Source organism: Hyperoodon ampullatus (assembly GCF_949752795.1).
Source record: "Hyperoodon ampullatus genome assembly, chromosome: 12".
Taxonomy (NCBI): domain Eukaryota; kingdom Metazoa; phylum Chordata; class Mammalia; order Artiodactyla; family Ziphiidae; genus Hyperoodon; species Hyperoodon ampullatus.
In genome coordinates this window covers 20,857,472-20,876,118 of record NC_136925.1, presented here as the reverse complement: position 1 = coordinate 20,876,118, position 18,647 = coordinate 20,857,472, and the positions used below count along the sequence as shown (strand labels likewise).

Genomic DNA, 18,647 nt, shown 5'->3' with positions numbered 1-18,647 from the left:
AAAAAATAAAAAATAAAAATAAAGTTAAATGTCTCCCTTCCTTGGATGCCAATGATGGTACTCCTTTGATGATAAGACTTCTTTCCCAGGTGCCAAGGCCATACTGACTAGTTGTGTACATGCTGATCTGTTTTTCTGAAAACTTGAAGGAATCCATCTCTGACTTGGTTTGATGTTCTTTATTCTGACAAGATATAAAACTAGGGGGAAAACCATGCTTCTCCAGAGCAGTTCCTCAGAGATATCTGAGAGGCTGTCTTCTGGGCTACAGTCCTCAGTTTGGCTCAAATAAAACTCTTTTCTATTCCTATTATAGATTGTTTATTGATTATTTCCATCAACAACAATAATATTCCATTATCTGGATGTATCACAGTTTGCTTACCCATTCATCCATTGAAGGACATCTCGTTTGCTTCTGAGTTTTTGCAATTATGCATAAACCTGCTATAAACATTTGTGTGCAGATTTTGTGTAGATAAAAGTTTTCAACTCTTGCCCTTTTCTCATTGAAACAAACTTCACAGTGATAGTTTTGGACAGGAGGGCCAAGTAGCACTGCACAGTACTGGAACCAAAGGTGGCATGGCGACAAGTTCTTTAGGGGCATCCTCCTTCCCCAACAAATACATCTAAGTAGAAAGAGCAGTGAGCTATGCAAATGCAGCTTCTAGAGAAGTCCGCAGCTCCTTCCAATATGTTGCTGCTCCCACCAGTCCAATATAGAACATTCTGGGTACGGCCAGTGTAATAAGTCAGATAGTCCATAGGGTGTGCTGGGAAGGGAGAGTTAAGACTGGTCTACAACAGAGAAAGACAAATATCATATGACATCACTTATGTGTGGAATCTAAAAAAAATGATACAAATGAACTTATTTACGAAACAGAAATAGACCCACAGACATAGAAAACAAACTTATGGTTACCAAAGGGGAAGGGAGGGAGGGATAAATTAGGAGCTTGGTATTAACAGACACACACTACTATATATAAAATAGATAAACAACAAGGACCTACTGTAGAGCACAGGGAACTACTCTCAGTATCTTGTAATAACCTATAATGGAAAAGAATCTGAAAAAGAACTGAATCACTTTGCCGTACCCCTGAAATTAACACAACATTGTAAGTTAACTATACTTCAATAAAAAAAACTTTTTTAAACACTAAAAAAATAAAAAAGACTGGTCTACAGAGGCAAAAGTGGAATTGACAGACTAAGCAACCTCTCTGGTTTCCTCATTTTAGAAAACCGTAAGAGGAGGTGTATGAACCAGAGGAGCCCTAAGTAAACCCTCAGCCCTGTAATTCCGTTATTTTAAATCTACAGTGGCCTAGATGTGCTCCATTTGTGGACTTTCTCCAGCAGCACCCTGGAACAGAAAACTGTAGCAAAGCTCAAGCTGAGGTGGAGAAATGATAGGGGACAGTGGGTTGAACTGACCAGGGTGTAACTGAACTTATACCTGTGGGTGTCCGGAGGCTAACTTGGCAGAAAGACTGTTACTTCTGATATCGAGTGAGAGGAAACTGAGGTCTGTGGAGCCGAAATATCAAGAAGTGACAGGGGAGGGGAGGGATACATTGGGGGATTGGGACTGACATAGACACACTACGTTGTATGAAACAGGTAACTAACAAGGACCGACTGTGGAGCACAAGGAACTCTACTCAGTACTCGGTAATGACCTATATGGGAAAAGAATCTAAAAAAGAGTGGATATATGGATATGTATAACTGACTCAGTCTGCTGTACAGCAGAAATGAACACAACATTGTAAATCAACTGTACTCCGATAAAAATTAATTTTAAAAAAAAGAAGTGATGAAAGGTGAGTGGTGGGTCATCGGAGCTGTTACAGCAATTGTAGTCTAATGTTGGAAGGGTGGGAAGTCCAAATCTGTGATGCTCCCAGCATGCATAAGTGAGGTGCTATTAAAGTCCTTCAGTGATGGAATTGAGGGAATGCATACTGCCAAGTATCTGACTTTCATTCCCAGAAAGAACAATAACCAGATTGTGATCCTCTGAGGTAAGCATAGCTCCCAAGAAGAAAGAAATTCCCTCCTGCTGCATGAATGTCATCTTTCATATAAAAATCAATGCAAAAAAATCAATACAAAGAACTGCTTCCAAATTCAGCCTCAATGATATACAATATGTGACAATTACTCAGATGACTTAAATGATCCCTATGTAGACCACAGGGCCACTTTTCTTACCTATATGCTAGGGAGCCACCTGCTGTCGAAATAGGATCCTACGGCTACGATTTCTTCCATTTTTTTCCAACTACATAACTGCATATGCTTAGCTCCAATAATCTAGACTAAGAATTTTATAGAATTTAAGAAGCTGACATAACTTTAAGTGAGAAGTAACCCACAGTACGCTCCTTGTCTCTTTTGCAAGTCAGAAAATACTTGTTAAGCATTTATATCCATTTGTTACACGTTGCAATTCTCAAAGAAGTTTCTGTTACCCAGGAATTAATGAAGCGGTCCGTAATAACAAATGTCCCTGCCAATTTCCTTCTTAGTGTTTTTGGGAATACTATTCCTTCCCTGAAATTGTCTTTGCCTGTCCCAATGCTACCCAACCTGCAACCTCAGCTCAACTCTTAACCTCCTCCATGCAGGTCCATGAAGCTGCAAGGACCTCTGCTCAATCCCCAAGGCACCCCTCTTCTTGGTACTTCATCACACATGCACTGCTTCGTGGCGATATATACTAGGAAACTAGCATTTACCATATGCCAGCACTTTGTTGCAAGCACTTTACCTTTACGAACTTATTTAGTTCTCATATTAACCCTATGAGGTAGTCACTATCATAATCTGCATTTTGCAAACGAGGAAACTGAGGCCTAGAGAGCTTAAAAAAAGACTTTGTCCAGTATCATCAAGGTTATAAAGCAGTGGAGCCATAGTTAAACCCATGCATCTGCCTTTCCAACTTGTCTGTAAGCAGCCAGAGGACAAGAACCATGTTGCAAAATTCTTTTGAGTTCTGATAGTGCTTAGCCTGGTGCTAGAATCTTAGGAGCTCATGTTTATAGTTTTACTACAGTTTACTAATCTTCCAGGAAAGCAGAATACCCAAGGAAGAGGATTGTTTGGTCCCATTAATCAGCCTGATATAAAACAAGTCTGGCAAGAGACCATAGTAATAACAGAGAACTTATACTGAGGCTGTACTATGAGCCTGGCACTGAGCTAAGTATTTTTATATATTAACACATTGAATCCTTTTAATAAGTGATTTCAGAGAGGTACTATTATACATATTTTATGGATGAGGAAACTGAAACACAGAGAGATGAAGTAACTTACTTGAGGTCACACAGCTCCAGCCTAAGCCTAACCTATATGCTATCGTCTCACACTTACTGCAAAAGGATGTTTATCTGCAAAGGGATTTAGAAATTGTGGAGAATGCACAGTGATGAAGATGGTCTTCCTTAGAGAACACGGACTCCTAAACCTGTAATCTCCCTGTAGGATTGCACAGGCCCTCGGGGATCCCTCTCTGGTTACTGCTGCCAGCACTGAGCTGGCCTCGGGGGGGCACTGCTCCCCTTTTAACACCTCAGCTTTTACACGCTTGCTTTTAAAACTACGGCAATCTTGAAGCAAGGCTGGAACATTTAAACCAGAATTTACCAAAGTCCAGGGTAATAACACAAATAAAGAAATCATAACAGGGGCTTCCCTGGTGGCGCAGTGGTTGAGAGTCCGTCTGCCGATGCAGGGGGCACGGGTTCGTGCCCTGGTCCGGGAAGATCCCACATGCTGCGGAAAGGCTGGGCCCGTGAGCCATGGCCGCTGAGCCTGCACGTCCGGAGCCTGTGCTCCGCAATGGGAGAGGCCACAACAGTGAGAGGCCCGCATACCGTAAAAAAAAAAAAAAAAAAAAAAGAAATCATAACAAAAAGTACCATAATCTGGTTCCAAGGTGTGGCCCGCTCTCCAAGTTTTGAACAAAGTGGAGACTTGACTTTCCTTCCTGCTGTCCATCCTTGTATCTACCACTCGAAAGCACTCAGCTGGCACCTTTCCTCTTCAAAGTCAGGCCCCTAGAGGGCCTGGGTCCAGGAGGAGGTGGGACTTTCCCGCGGGGTGAGACAGAATTCAGAATTCCTGTTTCCTTTATGAGGACCTGCCTTTTCCACAGATGACGGACATTGGAGATGAAGGGGAGATGCCTCACCTTCAGCCACTCCTCCAGCAATGAGACCTGTTCTTAAGCCTCAGCAGACAACATCCCAAATTGAATGTCTGTATAAGATATTTACTGATACGGTAGCAGATGGTCACACACTAACTCCTTTGGTCAGGATATCAAGAGATTAAAGGAATCCTCATACCGGGATGCCTGAGAGATTAGAGAAGCCAGCAAAATGAATGGAGTCTGGAAGGAACACAGCCGGACGAGCCAGTGTGCATGTGCAAATGTGCCCCCGAGCACGGACTAGGGGGCAGGGATGCACGTTTTGTTTCCAGATACTGTAATCTGGGGTGCTAATAACCACCAGGAAGACTGCATGTGGAGACAAAACTGAGGACAGTACACTCGTGACCACTCCTGCTAATGCTGCCTCCAAACCTGCCAGGAGCCTGGCTACCTTGAGGAGAACCAGACCCATAACTGTAGATGCTCAAAAAGCTATTCGTTAATTTCACCAACTGCCTATGTAATGCTTTTATTTTTTTAATAAATTTATTTTACTTATTTATTTTTGGCTACATTGGGTCTTCGTTGCTGCATGCGGGCTTTCTCTACTTGCGGTGACCAGGGGCTACTCTTCGTTGCGGTGCGCGGGCTTCTCATTGCGGTGGCTCCTCTTGTTGCGGAGCATGGGCTCTAGGCGCGCAGGCTCAGTAGTTGCGGCGCACGGGCTCTAGGGCACAGGCTCAGTAGTTGTGGCGCACGGGCTTAGTTGCTCCGTGGCATGTGGGATCTTCCTGGACCAGGGTTCGAACCCGTGTCCCCTGCATTGGCAGGCGGATTCTTAACCACTGTGCCACCAGGGAGGCCCTTATTTTTTTTAAAACCAACTATTTCTGAATCTGGCAACAATGCTTTACCTAGAAGATTTTTCTCTAGAGCTTACCTCTGGAATAAATTTGGTTATTTGCCTCTACAATCCACCCCATCTAGGTCAGAACAGATAGATAGATAGACAGACAGATAGATAGATAGATAGATAGATAGATAGACGCTCACCGTGGTCCAGCAATTCCTTCTAATATGGTGCACACCAAAAGTACAAGGCTCTGCAGGGTCAGTGGTTACTGACGAGAATAGATGGAACAGTTTCTTCTGCTTGAAAAGCATTTCCTTCCTGATCATGTAGAAATAATGTTATCGGTCATGTCTATTTTTTAGATGCAACTGTTTTCTAAGAAAAGCTTCTGTAGACACAGATATCTATGAGGTCTTCACGTAAAGTAAAGGTCCGCAAATGACAGCTCGCAGGCCAACTCCATCCCCCTACCTGTTTATGTACTGCTTGCAAGCTAAGAAGGATTTTTATACTTTCTTAAACCGTTGAAAAAACAAAAAACAATAACATTTTGTGACGTGAAATTCTGTGAAATTCAAGTGTCAGTGTCCATAATAAAGTTTGACTGGGACACAGCCATGCTCATCCTAAGCACTGTCTAAGGCTGCTTTTGCTCCACAACAACGGAGTTGAGTAGTTGCAACAGAGACGGTAGGACCCGCAAAGCCTAAATATTTCATATTTGATCCTTAACAGAAAAAGTTTAGCAGTTCCTGACGTAGTGTAACAGGCACTCTTACTTTGATGCATAAACTTCACCTTCATTCTTTTTCAGATCATCTCAGTAGGCTTATTTTACAGATGAAGAAATGAGAGGCCCAAAAAGGTTATTAACAGAACGATGCAGAGCCTGAACTAAAACATTTGGCCAGATTGTTTAAGCTCTCTAAACCTTAGTTGCATCACTTATCAAAAAACAGCATTGACCTCATACAGTGGTGGTGGAGGTGGAAGGGAATAATGCATATATGGGGTTTAGCACAGCGTCTGCCATAAGTGCTTACTAAACACTAAACAGCTATTTTTATTAGCTAATAATATCATTATTACTATTAAAACTCAGATCTTCCGATTCAGCCTAGTACCTTTTTCACTACCATAAACTATATTCCCCTCAAAAAAAAAAAGACAAGAAGAGGTTATATAACCATTGTTTTTAAAATGTTTCTGGTGTTTTATCGAGACTTGAGATAGTTTCCACTCACTCCCCAGACATCTGATCCACTCATATCCTCAAGTTTCTACCAAGGTGACATCACAGCGGCCACAGATGGTCTTTGGGGAGATGAATAGCACTTACTCAGGAAGATCTACAATCATTTTACCTCTTCTGATCTGTAAAAGGAGGAGAATGCTTGTTCTACAGAACTGAAAGGTCAAAGGAGATAAGAGATATGAAGGCGCTTTGAAAAATGAAATGTCTTTGCAGTAAAATTGTACATCTATGAAGTCTTTTGCAAAAGTAGACAATTCCTAAGATCATTATCCATTCATTGGCCATCAGGAGGCTTGTCATCTTGTGATCTATGACCTAAATATAATGCTTAGGTTTTCTTTATTCCTTGATTCGGAGAGGAGCAAGCAGTACCCAGCTCAGAACTTTGGAGAGGGTGTCAGTGATGGAAGAAGAAAGTGGCCAGCAGAGGGAAGTGAACAGATCAGGGATCTCCTGAAGCTTCCTGCCGTCTACGTACCTAAGCATTACTCACCTGCTCACCATGTGTCTCTCTCCTAAGGACCCTCTTTACCTCCATCAATCTGCCTTCCTTCTTCCTCATCTTTCTTTCTCCTCTTGTCTTCCCTGTTTCCTTCTTCTATCTCTTTTCCCCCACCCCATCCTGCCTCTCCTTCGTTCTCACTTTGTCTGGAGAATGTTATTTATCATTAGTTCTTAGAGGATACAACGCTTCTATTCCATGTTCTTAATGTTATATTATTCTCCCACTCACGTAAATTGTTGTTCTTATTACTTGAGAAGAAAAAATTAAATAAATAGGACTTCACTGTTTGCAAATGTGTCATTTTGTTAATCCTTGGGTCTTCTCAAAACCCCGTTAGAAAACAGTGTTCTGAGTTACAAAAGTGAAAAATGATAGCAAAAGCTTTCAGTCTTTTTTTTTTTCTAAATACTAAAGTGTCTCTTGACAACAAAAGAGTTTCCTGCATTGTGAACTTGGAGGGTCACTTGGTTGCTTTAGCTCTTTATCTTTACTGGGGATATCTTTCTCCGATCCATTTTGAAGATGTTCCTAATCATGCTATTGCCTAGCAAATAAATTCCAGTTCTCTAGCATGGTGTTCGAGAGCCTCCATGGTTAACCCTGACCTCTCTCCAGCCTTATTTCTCACAACCCACACTTTATGGACCATATTAGATGACATTGTCCTGACTCTGGCTTTCCTCCTAAACTTCTCTCTGTTTGGATTACCCAGCTTCTAGCCAAATCTGCCAATTGAGATTGGACTGGTCCTTCAAGGCCCAGATCAAAACTAGCCATTACATTTCTCTGAACTCCTGCACCCCTTTGTTAATGCGTCCATTGGGGTACTCCCCAGATTTGGAATTGTGTTGTTCTTATCATTGTTTATGAACCCATGCTCTCCCACTACTGTCCGATATATCTCTGTAGTCCCTATGAACTTACACAACAGGTTTTCCAGGAGTGCTTAACGAATGACCAAACCTACCACCTCCAGCCTAGATTTCCTATCTAAGATCTGAAAAATTTTTGATTAAAATTTTTTTTCCATTATATTTCCATTCCATTTAGGAGTCAAATCCTTATTTAATACCAGATTGTATCTTAGCATTTCTGACATGATATTTGATATACCACTTCCAGGTGTTTCTCTACCTAAAATCCTAGCTCTGGGAAAAATAAAAATATCTGCCATAGGCACTTATTCAAGTGCCTGTAATCACAGAAGGACTGCGCAAACATGACTGTGAATCTGATGCTGACCTTTAGGATGGCTTTAGGTTTGGTAAAACTATTACATGACCTCAGAGCTGGCTTTACTTTTAGATTCCAGAAAACACTCTGAATTATTTATTTGTCTGTAATGGGTCTTAAAATGTGATGTTAACATCCTGGAAAAAATTACATTTGAATCTATTTATAATTGAAAGAGAATATGGTTGATGATATTTCTTGGAAGTGCCCCTCTCTACAAAGAAAGTAAGAATAGGTTAGACAATCATTTATTTTTAAATGTTATCGGTGCTTTATTAAGACTCAAGACATCTGATCCACTAATGTCCTCAGGTTTCTGCGAAGGTGACATCATAATGACCACAGATGGTCCTTTGGGAGACGGATATCGTTTACTCAGGAAAAAAAGGCAGTATATTTTTGGTTCAGATTTCTTAGCAACATAAGAAATTAATTTTGTTAAAATCAAAAGTCATTCTCTCAAAAATCTACTGCTTTCTTTTCTCTTTTCAAGTTCAGCAATTTCCTTTCAAACCCAGCCTTTTTCATGTTTCCTTTTGAAGATTGTTATAACCTATCCTTATGACCTTTTATAAACAATCCTTTTTTTCTCTTACAGGCTCTTTATATTTAAATAGAAATAATAGAAATAGTATAAATAGAAATAATAGTATAAATAGAAATAGTATACGGTGGCAGAAATACTACATTGAGTTTATAGAAAATAGGGAGCAGTGAAGCAAGGTAGGTGGCCTTGGTCCTAGGATTACAGAGGATGTGATGTGTCCATGGTGGGGGACAAGGACATTGTCACCTTTCCTGTCTTCTCAATCACCTTCTCCCTCTGCAGGAAACCTGAGTGTCCCTGACAGCGCCCCTAGTGGTACTAAGTAGGAATGCAAGTATTCTTAAATCAGGGTCCTTAAGGCCGTCCTTTGAGATGAAATGGGGGTTAAGTAGTATTCAATAATATTCCTCAACCTGAGTTCCTGGTCTCTCAGACGGAATGATTCATAGGTTAAATCTTTAGAAATAGGCTTATGAGTAAAAGCTGGCTGATTTGTTATTCACTAAAAACCATGCCCAAAGTCTTCTCTTCAACACCCGTACCCCTCCCTGACCCTCCTCAGTGCTTGCCCCACTCCTAGCACAAGAAAATAGCTAAATGCACATTTAAGGTTTATCATAGTCTGAGGGGCATTTTTGGTGAAAACCATGTATTTGAAGTAATTTAGATACTCATCTTAGGCAGTTTGCCAAAGATTTGACACACTAAGCTATTCCTCCTAGGTGCTCCATACCATCACTTACTGTTTTTATTAATGAAGTAGACTGAGGTTTGCAAGGCTGGGCTGGCCAGTTTCTCAGAGGCACTCTGCCTGTAATTGCTGTAGTTTTACACCAGGTAGTGGGGCCAGATACAGAACACAGGTTCCTGGGTTTCTTAATGTAGAGATTCTCGAACTTTCTCAGTTCCTAATGAACTTAGTGTCTCAATAATTCTTCATGGCATTCCCTAGGCCAAAAGAAGTGCCTAACTATCTGGACCTAGGCTAAATCAAGTACCTAATAGGTCTAAACAACTAATAGTAGTAGTTTGTGTGGTATCTGACAAGTGTCACTGGGCTTTCCTTGAAATTTAAAAATATCCTGCTTCACCCCCGTGAGTTTGCTATGGCGCCTGGGGCAACTTGGCATACAGTTTGGGAATACAGTCTTAATGTTTTAGGGCATTTAGCAATTAACCCAATTCCAGTTCCTGTATGGTTTCCTTATGAAAAATAACCAAATAAAATTTGCCATGATTTCACTTCTCTCTAGATAATAAGACAGTGACATGTATCAACATGGATAGATCTCAAAAACATGTTAGGTGAAAATAGGCAAGTTGCAGAATAATGTATACAAAATAGTAGTATCTATTTAAAGTTTATATGTTATTTATGAATACAAATGTGTAGTAAAATCAGGACTGGAAGGATGCACACTCATTTAGGAGAGTGGTTATTTCTAAGGAAGAAAGGGAATGGGACTGAAAGAAGAACAAAGAAGACTCAGATTTTATTTGTAATATTTTATATGTGCTATTAAATATATAAGGCAAACATGACTGTGGCATGAATGTGGCATATAAAGCAAACTATGGATTGAATGTGCTCCCCCAAATTCACATGTTGAAATCCTAATCCCCAAGGTAATGGTGTTAGGAGGTGGGGCCTTTGACAGGTAATTAGGTCAAAAGGATAGAGCCCTCATGAATAAAATTAGTGCCTTTATAATAGAGAGACATAAGAGTTTGCTTCCTTTCTCTGCTCTCTGCCATGTAAGGATACAATGAGAAGATAGCCATTTACAAGCCAGGAAGTAGGCTTTCATCAGACACCAGATCTGCTGGTACCTTGATCTTGGACTTCCCAGCCTCCAGAACTATGAGAAATAAATGTTTGTTGTTTAAGCCACCCAGACTATGAAAATTTGTTATAGCACCTTGAGCTGATTAAAACAATGACCAAATGCTGATATTTGTTAATTCTGGAGAATGGACCATATAGGTGTTTCTTATATGATTCTCTGCACTTTTCTGTATCAAAACAAAACAAAACAAACACACACACAAATCAGAAAGTACTGAGCAAGAATTAAAAGAGGTAGATAAGTATTATTTTTCTAGAAAATCTATGATCAACTCTTATCTTTAGCTATTTAATTTAGTTTTGGATCATAAAATAATTCTGAATCTTTTCTGAGGGTCAAAATAACCATGTGATACTTATGACTCTATCGTATTAAAAAAAAAACCAGCAGCTGTGCTTTATAAATCAGCTGTTTGCTAATCCTAATAAGTTGTAGCTTTTGCTACTAACTAGTTCCAACAGACAGGCAGATTTACATTCAAATTTAACACATTATTGTGTTTAAAAAGAGACCATATCTTGTTAATTTTTTTAAAATTTCAGTATCTTAGGACTTCCCTGGTGGTGCAGTGGTTAAGAGTATGCCTGCCAATGCAGCAGACACGGGTTTGAGCCCTGGTCTGGGAAGATCCCACATGCCGCAGAGCAACTAAGCCCGTGCGCCACAACTACTGAGTCCAAGTGCCACAACTACTGAAGCCCGAGCGCCTAGAGCCCGTGCTCCGCAACAAGAGAAGCCACCACGATGAGAAGCCTGTGCACCGCAAGGAAGAGTAGCCCCTGCTAGCTGCAACTAGAGAAAGCCCGCGTGCAACAACGAAGACCCAACACAGCCAAAAATAAATAAATAAAATTTAAAAATTTCAGTATCATATATAATAGAGGTTCAATAAATGTCTTTGGAATCAGTAAAACTAACCCATCCTTTTCTCAGCATTAAAAAAAATTTTTTTTAACAATGAGGAAAAAAATGTTTAGGCAACATTATGTAGGAGTTTTATAATATGGCTTGTAATTTTTATTATTTTTAAACATTATATTAATTGTTACTATAATATATTCATATGGTTCAAAATTAAAAGGTTTAAACTGATGTCCAATGAAAGCTAAGGCTCCATTCAACACTTGATTCCCCAGCCACTCAATTCTCTCCTAAACAGGCAACCAGAATGACCAGATTTTTGTATATGTCTAGAAAAGAGGTATTTTATACACACACAAGCAAACACATAATAACATATCCGTACTCATGGCTCTATGTACCAGCTAGAGATGATACTGATGAAAGTCATTTGGATGTCTAATAGATGTTTCAAATTCAACATGTTCAAACTGAACTCCTGCTCTTTTCCCCCCAGAAAGCTTCCCCTGCAGCCTTCCCATCCAGTCCATCACCACCCCAGCCTTCGGGCTGCTCGGTGGTCCCTAATCCCTCTCTTTCTTGTACACGCCACATCCAGTCTGTCAGGAAAGCCTACTCACTACTTTGAAAATGTTTCCAGAATCTGGCCTCTTGCCACCACCTCCCCTGCCGTCTCCCAGGTGGCCGCCAACGGCCCCTTTCGGCAGGATCACTGCCCTCCACGGCTCCGGATGCTCCGCCTGCTTCCATCCGGCTCCCCCACGGCCTAGTCTCCACAGAGCGCAAGAGGAATCCTTTTACACTGTAGGCCATACAATGCCACACTGTACCTCCAAACCCGGCATGGTTCCCTGTTCACGCAGAGTAAAAGTCCACCTCCTTACAAGGCCCTGCGCGGACCAGCCTCCCGTCACCTCCCGAGCCTTTCCCTCCTCTTCCTTCCAGCTCACTCTGCCCAGCCCCTCTGCGGCTCCCAGAGCACAGCAGACACAGTCCTGCCTTAGGGCCTCTGCCTCACGCTTCTCACAGACCCTCTCCACAGACGCCCTCACCTCCTGCAAGTCTCTTCACATTTTGCGTTCTAAGGCCCAACTTGACCACGCTGCTTGTAACAGTGCACGTTATCTTCTTCCCCTCCCCCAGCCCCCCCCTCCCCGATCTCCCACGCTCGGGTCTATTTTTACCCATAGAACTTACCAGTTTCGGATATACTATATTATGTTCGCATTTGTCATCTACTGATGGTCCCCTTTAACAGAATGTAAGCTCCACTACGGTTGAGATCTTTGTCTGTTTTGCTATGGACACATCCCAAGTGTGGAGTGTGATGCCTGACACATAGCAGATGCTCAAAGATATTTGTTGGATAGGTGAATGTATACATAGATGTATACTATGCATATCATTAGAACCTTGACTTTTCACTTAATGACATATTCATTCATTCGACAAATATACCTTGGAAGTCTAGGAAGTTTTTTTTATCAGCACATACATTTTTTCTCCTTTTTTATGGAAGCTTATTATTTCATTGGAATTGCAGCATTGGAAAGATGTACCATAATTTACATAACCAGTTCTATTGTTTCTAGTCTTCTGTTTTTACAGATAATACTGTAATGACAATCTGCTCCATATATTATTTTACATGTATAAGAATATCTGTAGGATAAAATCCTGGAAGTGGAATTGCTGGGTCAAAGGGTATATGCTTTTTAATTATAATAGGTATTGCCAAATTGAATCCCATAGAACTTGTACTAATTTATGTTCCCTCCAGCCATGTATGAGAGTGTTTGTTTTCTCACACTTTTACCAGCACAGTTTTATAATTTCTTATCTTTGCTAGTCTGATAGGTAGAAAATGAATTTTTAATGAAGTTTTAATTTGCATTCCTCTTATTTTGAGTGATTGGAACATTTCTTCATAAGTTTAAATGATGTTTGATTCTTTTTCTATTTTCTAGTTATATTTTTCATCTATTTTTCTATTGGATTGTTGATCCATTCCTTATTGATTCCTAGAAGTTATCTATATAGTAGAGCAATTAGCCCTTTGCCTAAATAGGAAATGGAAATATTTTTTCTTGTTTGTGGTTTGTCTTTTGACCTTGCTTATGATTTTTGGCCTAGCAGATTTTTTAAAAGTTTTTAACGAAGTTGAATTTATCATTTTTATTAATACTTTTTTCTTCTGAGCTTTATGACAAACATAAAAGGCTATCCTCAATCTGATTTATTTAAACATTCTCAAATGACTTCTAATATTTTTGCAGTTTTGCTTTCACTTTTTTTTTTTTTTTTCCGCTTTGCGGTACGCGGGCCTCTCACTGCTGTGGCCTCTCCCGTTGCGGAGCACAGGCTCTGGACGCGCAGGCTCAGAGGCCATGGCTCACGGGCCCAGCCGCTCCGCGGCATGTGGGATCTTCCCGGACCAGGGCACGAACCCGCGTCCCCTGCATCGGCAGGCGGACTCCCAACCACTGCGCCACCAGGGAAGCCCGCTTTCACTTTTAAACCTTTGGTCCACCTAGAATATATTTTGATGAATTGTAAGATAGGATTCAATCATCTCTGCCCTCAGTGACTATCTAGTTACCTCCAAACCATTATTTAAATAAGGCATCTTTTCTTTACTATTTCAAGATGCTATTTTTGTCTTATGTTAAATTAATAAGTGACATTGAAGAGATTTGAAATTGAATGTTCCATATTTTGGAACAACACCCCTAAGTTTTCCCTATACCTTTACATTTTATTCTTAAATTCTATTCTGTGCCATTGATTCTTGTGTCTGTTCATGCCCCAGGACTACTTTTTCAGTTTCTAATGGCATAGAGTGAAAAGGATAGTGCCCCATCATTGCATTTATTATCAGAATATCCCTAAAAATTCTTGCTGCTTATTTTTACACCTGAAATTTATTTTTTAAAATAACTTTATTGGAGTATAATTGCTTTACAATGTTGTTAGTTTCTGCTGTACAACAAAGTGAATCAGCTATATGTATACATATATCCCTCCACCTGAAATTTAGAATCAGCTTGTCTACTACCTCCCAAACAATGCCAAGACCAAGATCAAAAACAACAGTAACAACAGCAACCCTGAGTATTTCGGTGGGTTCCGATTACATTCACTCTCTCCAGTTCCAATCCTAGCTATTACCGTTACTGTACTGAAATCATTGAAAAACAAAGTCTTTTCCTGTTTTGTCTCTGAGCTAATTCTTGCTAGACTTCTGGTTACAGGAGCACACATAGTTTCATCTTTATGACTGCCCTGGGCTGTTGTTCTAGGCTCTGAGCCCCACGATCCTTATATCCCTTTATTTGTTTTTTTCATGCTATAGCATAATTTAAAGCAGTTTGTTCAAAATCGTAATTATAAGGGACTTACCTTAATACGCCTTTTATTAACTTCTTTTTTTTTTTTTTTTTTTCTTTGCGGTACGCAGGCCTCTCACTGTTGTGGCCTCTCCCGTTGCGGAGCACAGGCTCTGGACGCGCAGGCTCAGCGGCCATGGCTCACGGGCCCAGCCGCTCCGCGGCACGTGGGATCTTCCCGGACCGAGGCACGAACCCGTATCCGCTGCATCGGCAGGCGGACTCTCAACCAGCGCCACCAGGGAAGCCCTATTAACTTATTTTACATATAAGTTTTTTCGGACGCGCAGGCTCAGCGGCCATGGCTCACGGGCCCAGCCACTCCGTGGCATGTGGGATCCTTCCGGACGGGGGCATGAACCCGTGTCCCCTGCATCGGCAGGCGGACTCTCAACCACTGCGCCACCAGGGAAGCCCCTACATAGAAGTTTTATAATCCTGAAACTATCTTGCAGTCATTCCAATTCAAGTCTGTATGTTGTGATTCTGACCTTTAAACTTGTAAGCATACCTTCCACTTGAGTTCTTAAAGATTCAGACACACGGCCAGTTTCCATGCGCCCACTCAGGTGAAGCAAATATTCTATCTTGCAGCTTTCTGTTCCTTAGCAAAGTGCTTAAAATCTGTAGTCAATAAACATACTCCACGGGGTGCAAGAGAAAAAAGGAACTGAATAAAACAATTTTAAAATAAATGTCAGCAGGCATCTCATAAGATTAAATTTTTAAAGCTAAAATAAAGTTCTACTCACCATTGACTAAATATACTTTAAAATCTACAAGCAGTAGATGGACTATAATTCACATCCATGTGTATATATATATATACCCATAAAATACTGAAGAAATAAAAATTAATAAAATTGGTACATTTTAAAAATTAGAATCAGTGGCTATAGGATCTGCATGAAAAATGCAGAGCCATATATGACTTGTGATCTCATTTCTGTAGGGATGAAAAATAAAAATAACTAACAGTTACCAAATACTACTTGTTTGTCAAGAAGTCTTTTCAGGCAATCAGTCTCATGTTGGTGACTGAAAGAGGCAAAGAAAAGGCCCAGAGATGAGACCCAAGGAGTGACTTGGTCACACCCTTCTAGAGTGTCATTCTCCTTGAGCAGCTTGCCTAAATTCCTCAGCAATAGAACAGTGGGGTTTATTCCCACAATGCTCCCATTACTTGGAGGATGCTCCCTGGCCAAAGTCTACTGAGTGTATCTGTGAGACCAGAGAGTGTGAAGCCAGACCATGACTCTGGACTCCCTGGAATGGGTGACAGCAGTTGTAGCATTGTCTTTTGTGTCTTCCTGAGGCCTCTGACAAAGAGGCTGGAATTTCCTTGTATTCCAGAAAACTCAGAGATGGTATTTTGTCAAGTAGGAAGCTGTTGGCCTGAACCGACAGGGGAAACAACCATCTACTAGCGGCCACCTAACAACCTCAGGAAGAACAAAACCGTATGAGAACTAGGAAAATTTACCTTTGAGATTGTAGAATCCACTTTGCTGAAAACAAAATTTAAATCAAACCGTTCCTTCACAAATGTGGACAGGACTAAGCACAAAGCAAGAATACCAGTTTGGCTAGCAGGCTACTGATGGTAGATATTACCGCCTTGGCAGTACAACATGACATGAGTTAGAAAATGAGCTGTGAGCCCATTATTGCTACTTCTCCAGCCCTCGACAGTGTCATAATGCATGTACTCACTATCCTTCTACCCACTTAGCTGACTTCTCTAAGAGTAAGGACCACCAGCTATTTCTTGTACCAAGAACTCGAGCATCTAACACGGCACCTGGTATACAGTAGGTTGCTTCCTACTGCATGTTGAATAAACAAAATCAATAATTAATATCCCAGGCTTCCCTGGTGGTGCAGTGGTTGGGAATCTGCCTGCCAGTGCAGGGGACATGGGTTCGAGCCCTGGTCCGGGAGGATCCCACATGCTGCGGAGCAACTCAACCCGTGAGCCACAACTACTAAGCCTGCGCTCTGGAGCCTGAGGGCCATAACTACAGAGCCCGCGTGACACAACTACTGAAGCCCGTGTGCCTGGAGCCCGTGCCCTGCAACGGGAGAGGCCACCGCAATGAGAAGCCCGCGCACCTCAGCGAAGAGCAGCCCCTGCTCACCGCAACTAGAGAAAGCCCGTGCACAGCAATGAAGACCCAATGCAGCCAAAAATAGATAAGTGAAATAAATAACTTTATATATTAAAAGAATTAATATCCCATACATCTCTATGATTTCTAGAGATGTAGATTCTTTAGAACAGATTGTGGAGCTTCTAGAGATATGTAGATTTCTAGCTGAAATGCGTAACTCTATGGATACATTCTATTATGTAATTAACTGATAATCCTTCAAATGGACCAATAATAGAAATAGCTTTCCTTGGGAATACTGAGTGGGGGGGAGAGGGGACGGGAAATACTTATGCGTAGAGTGATATGTCAACGACACTACCTGGTCCTGGAGTTTGTTATGGGTCCTCAGCAGAGAGAGTCCAGTGGATCTTAAAGTCCAGTGGTAGGAAATAGACAGCCAAAGCAGGTAAGATGGAAAGAGTGCTGTGAGAAATAGGAAATATCACGTATGGTTAAAAGTAAGGAAAGGCAGATCGATAAACCTGGATCCTTGCTAATTTTAAGACCTAACATGCAGCTGCTATGTAGAAAAGGATAATTTGAACTTCATTCAATTCAATATTAAAGTGTTTCTATTTAGAACTAACTAGAGTAAAACCATTTGTTTTCAATCCTGCTAGTTGGAATCAGATGGTAATGTGTTGAATGCATCTGCACTTTTCAAATGGAGTGAATTGATGCGGAATACCCAACCTCGATGTGCTTGAATTTCTTTTTTTTTTAATGTTAAACCCCACTTTACTAGAGTTAGTTTCTGGACACATTAACTCATTTTTTTTTTTTTTTTTTTTTTTTTTTTGCGGTACGCAGGCCTCTCACTGTTGTGGCCTCTCCCGCTGCGGAGCACAGGCTCCGGACGTGCAGGCTCAGCGGCCATGGCTCACGGGCCCAGCCACACCGCGGCATGTGGGATCTTCCCGGACCGGGGCACGAACCCACGTCCCCTGCATCGGCAGGAGGACTCTCATCCACTGCGCCACCAGGGAAGCCCTAACTCATTTTTTTTATAGAAGAGGGACAATGAATCTCAGTTTGCTTACAAGCTAGGAGATCACTTTGAATTCTGCATTTCTTACCTGCAAACAGATATAGCACTTGTAACAGGTTATAAATAAACTGGTTTTCAAGCACAGAGCCAGCCCCAACAGTAATAGTACACTATTTAAAAAGACCTAAGGCAGGGCTTCCCTGGTGGCGCAGTGGTTGAGAGTCCGCCTGCCAGTGCAGGGGACGCAGGTTCGTGCCCCGGTCCGGGAAGATCCCACATGCCGCAGAGTGGCTGGGCCCGTGAGCCATGGCCACTGAGCCTGCGCGTCCGGAGCCTGTGCTCCGCAATGGGAGAGGCCACAACAGTGAGAGGCCCGCGTACAGCAAAAAAAAAAAAAAAAAAGACCTAAGGCAATGAATTCCATTTCCAATGGAAAAAAAGAATCATATGATCTTGGACAAACAATTCTGATGGTTTACTTAACAGTCAGAAGAACTTAGTAGTTCTTCCTTGCTCATAGAACTTTATGATTTTTTTGAGGAGTGAAGCATTCAGCTTTAGTGGATAAATCCTTGTTAGGCTGAGACAATCATTATCATATCCCTCTTTGCCATGAATTGTCTTATGAATGGTCATATCAATCTGTTTTGGCAAATGAGTAATTAGGGGAAGGCTGTTATTGTGCTTATGAGAATGATATTTTTCTCTGAAAAAAGATAAATATGCATTAAGAAAATGACCATTTGGGCTCTTTTTCTGCTTCCTCCTTGTTTTGTGAGAATATGATACTTGGTTGCTGTGAGGCAGGAGCTGAATAACGCAGGTGAAGCACTCACGCATGG

The 18,647-nt window shown here is 41.3% G+C and overlaps 1 protein-coding gene across 1 annotated transcript in view; it reads right to left on the bottom strand.

Annotated features, from left to right (window-relative positions):
• The window catches only part of CFAP206 (cilia and flagella associated protein 206), a gene marked incomplete at its 3' end in the record, with an annotated part of 71,208 nt that extends 56,520 nt beyond the window's left edge, over positions 1-14,688 (bottom strand). Inside the window, exon 1 of the mRNA XM_079716577.1 lies at positions 14,678-14,688. The remainder of the gene's footprint in view (positions 1-14,677) is intronic.
• Between the last annotated feature and the right edge of the window lie 3,959 nt (positions 14,689-18,647).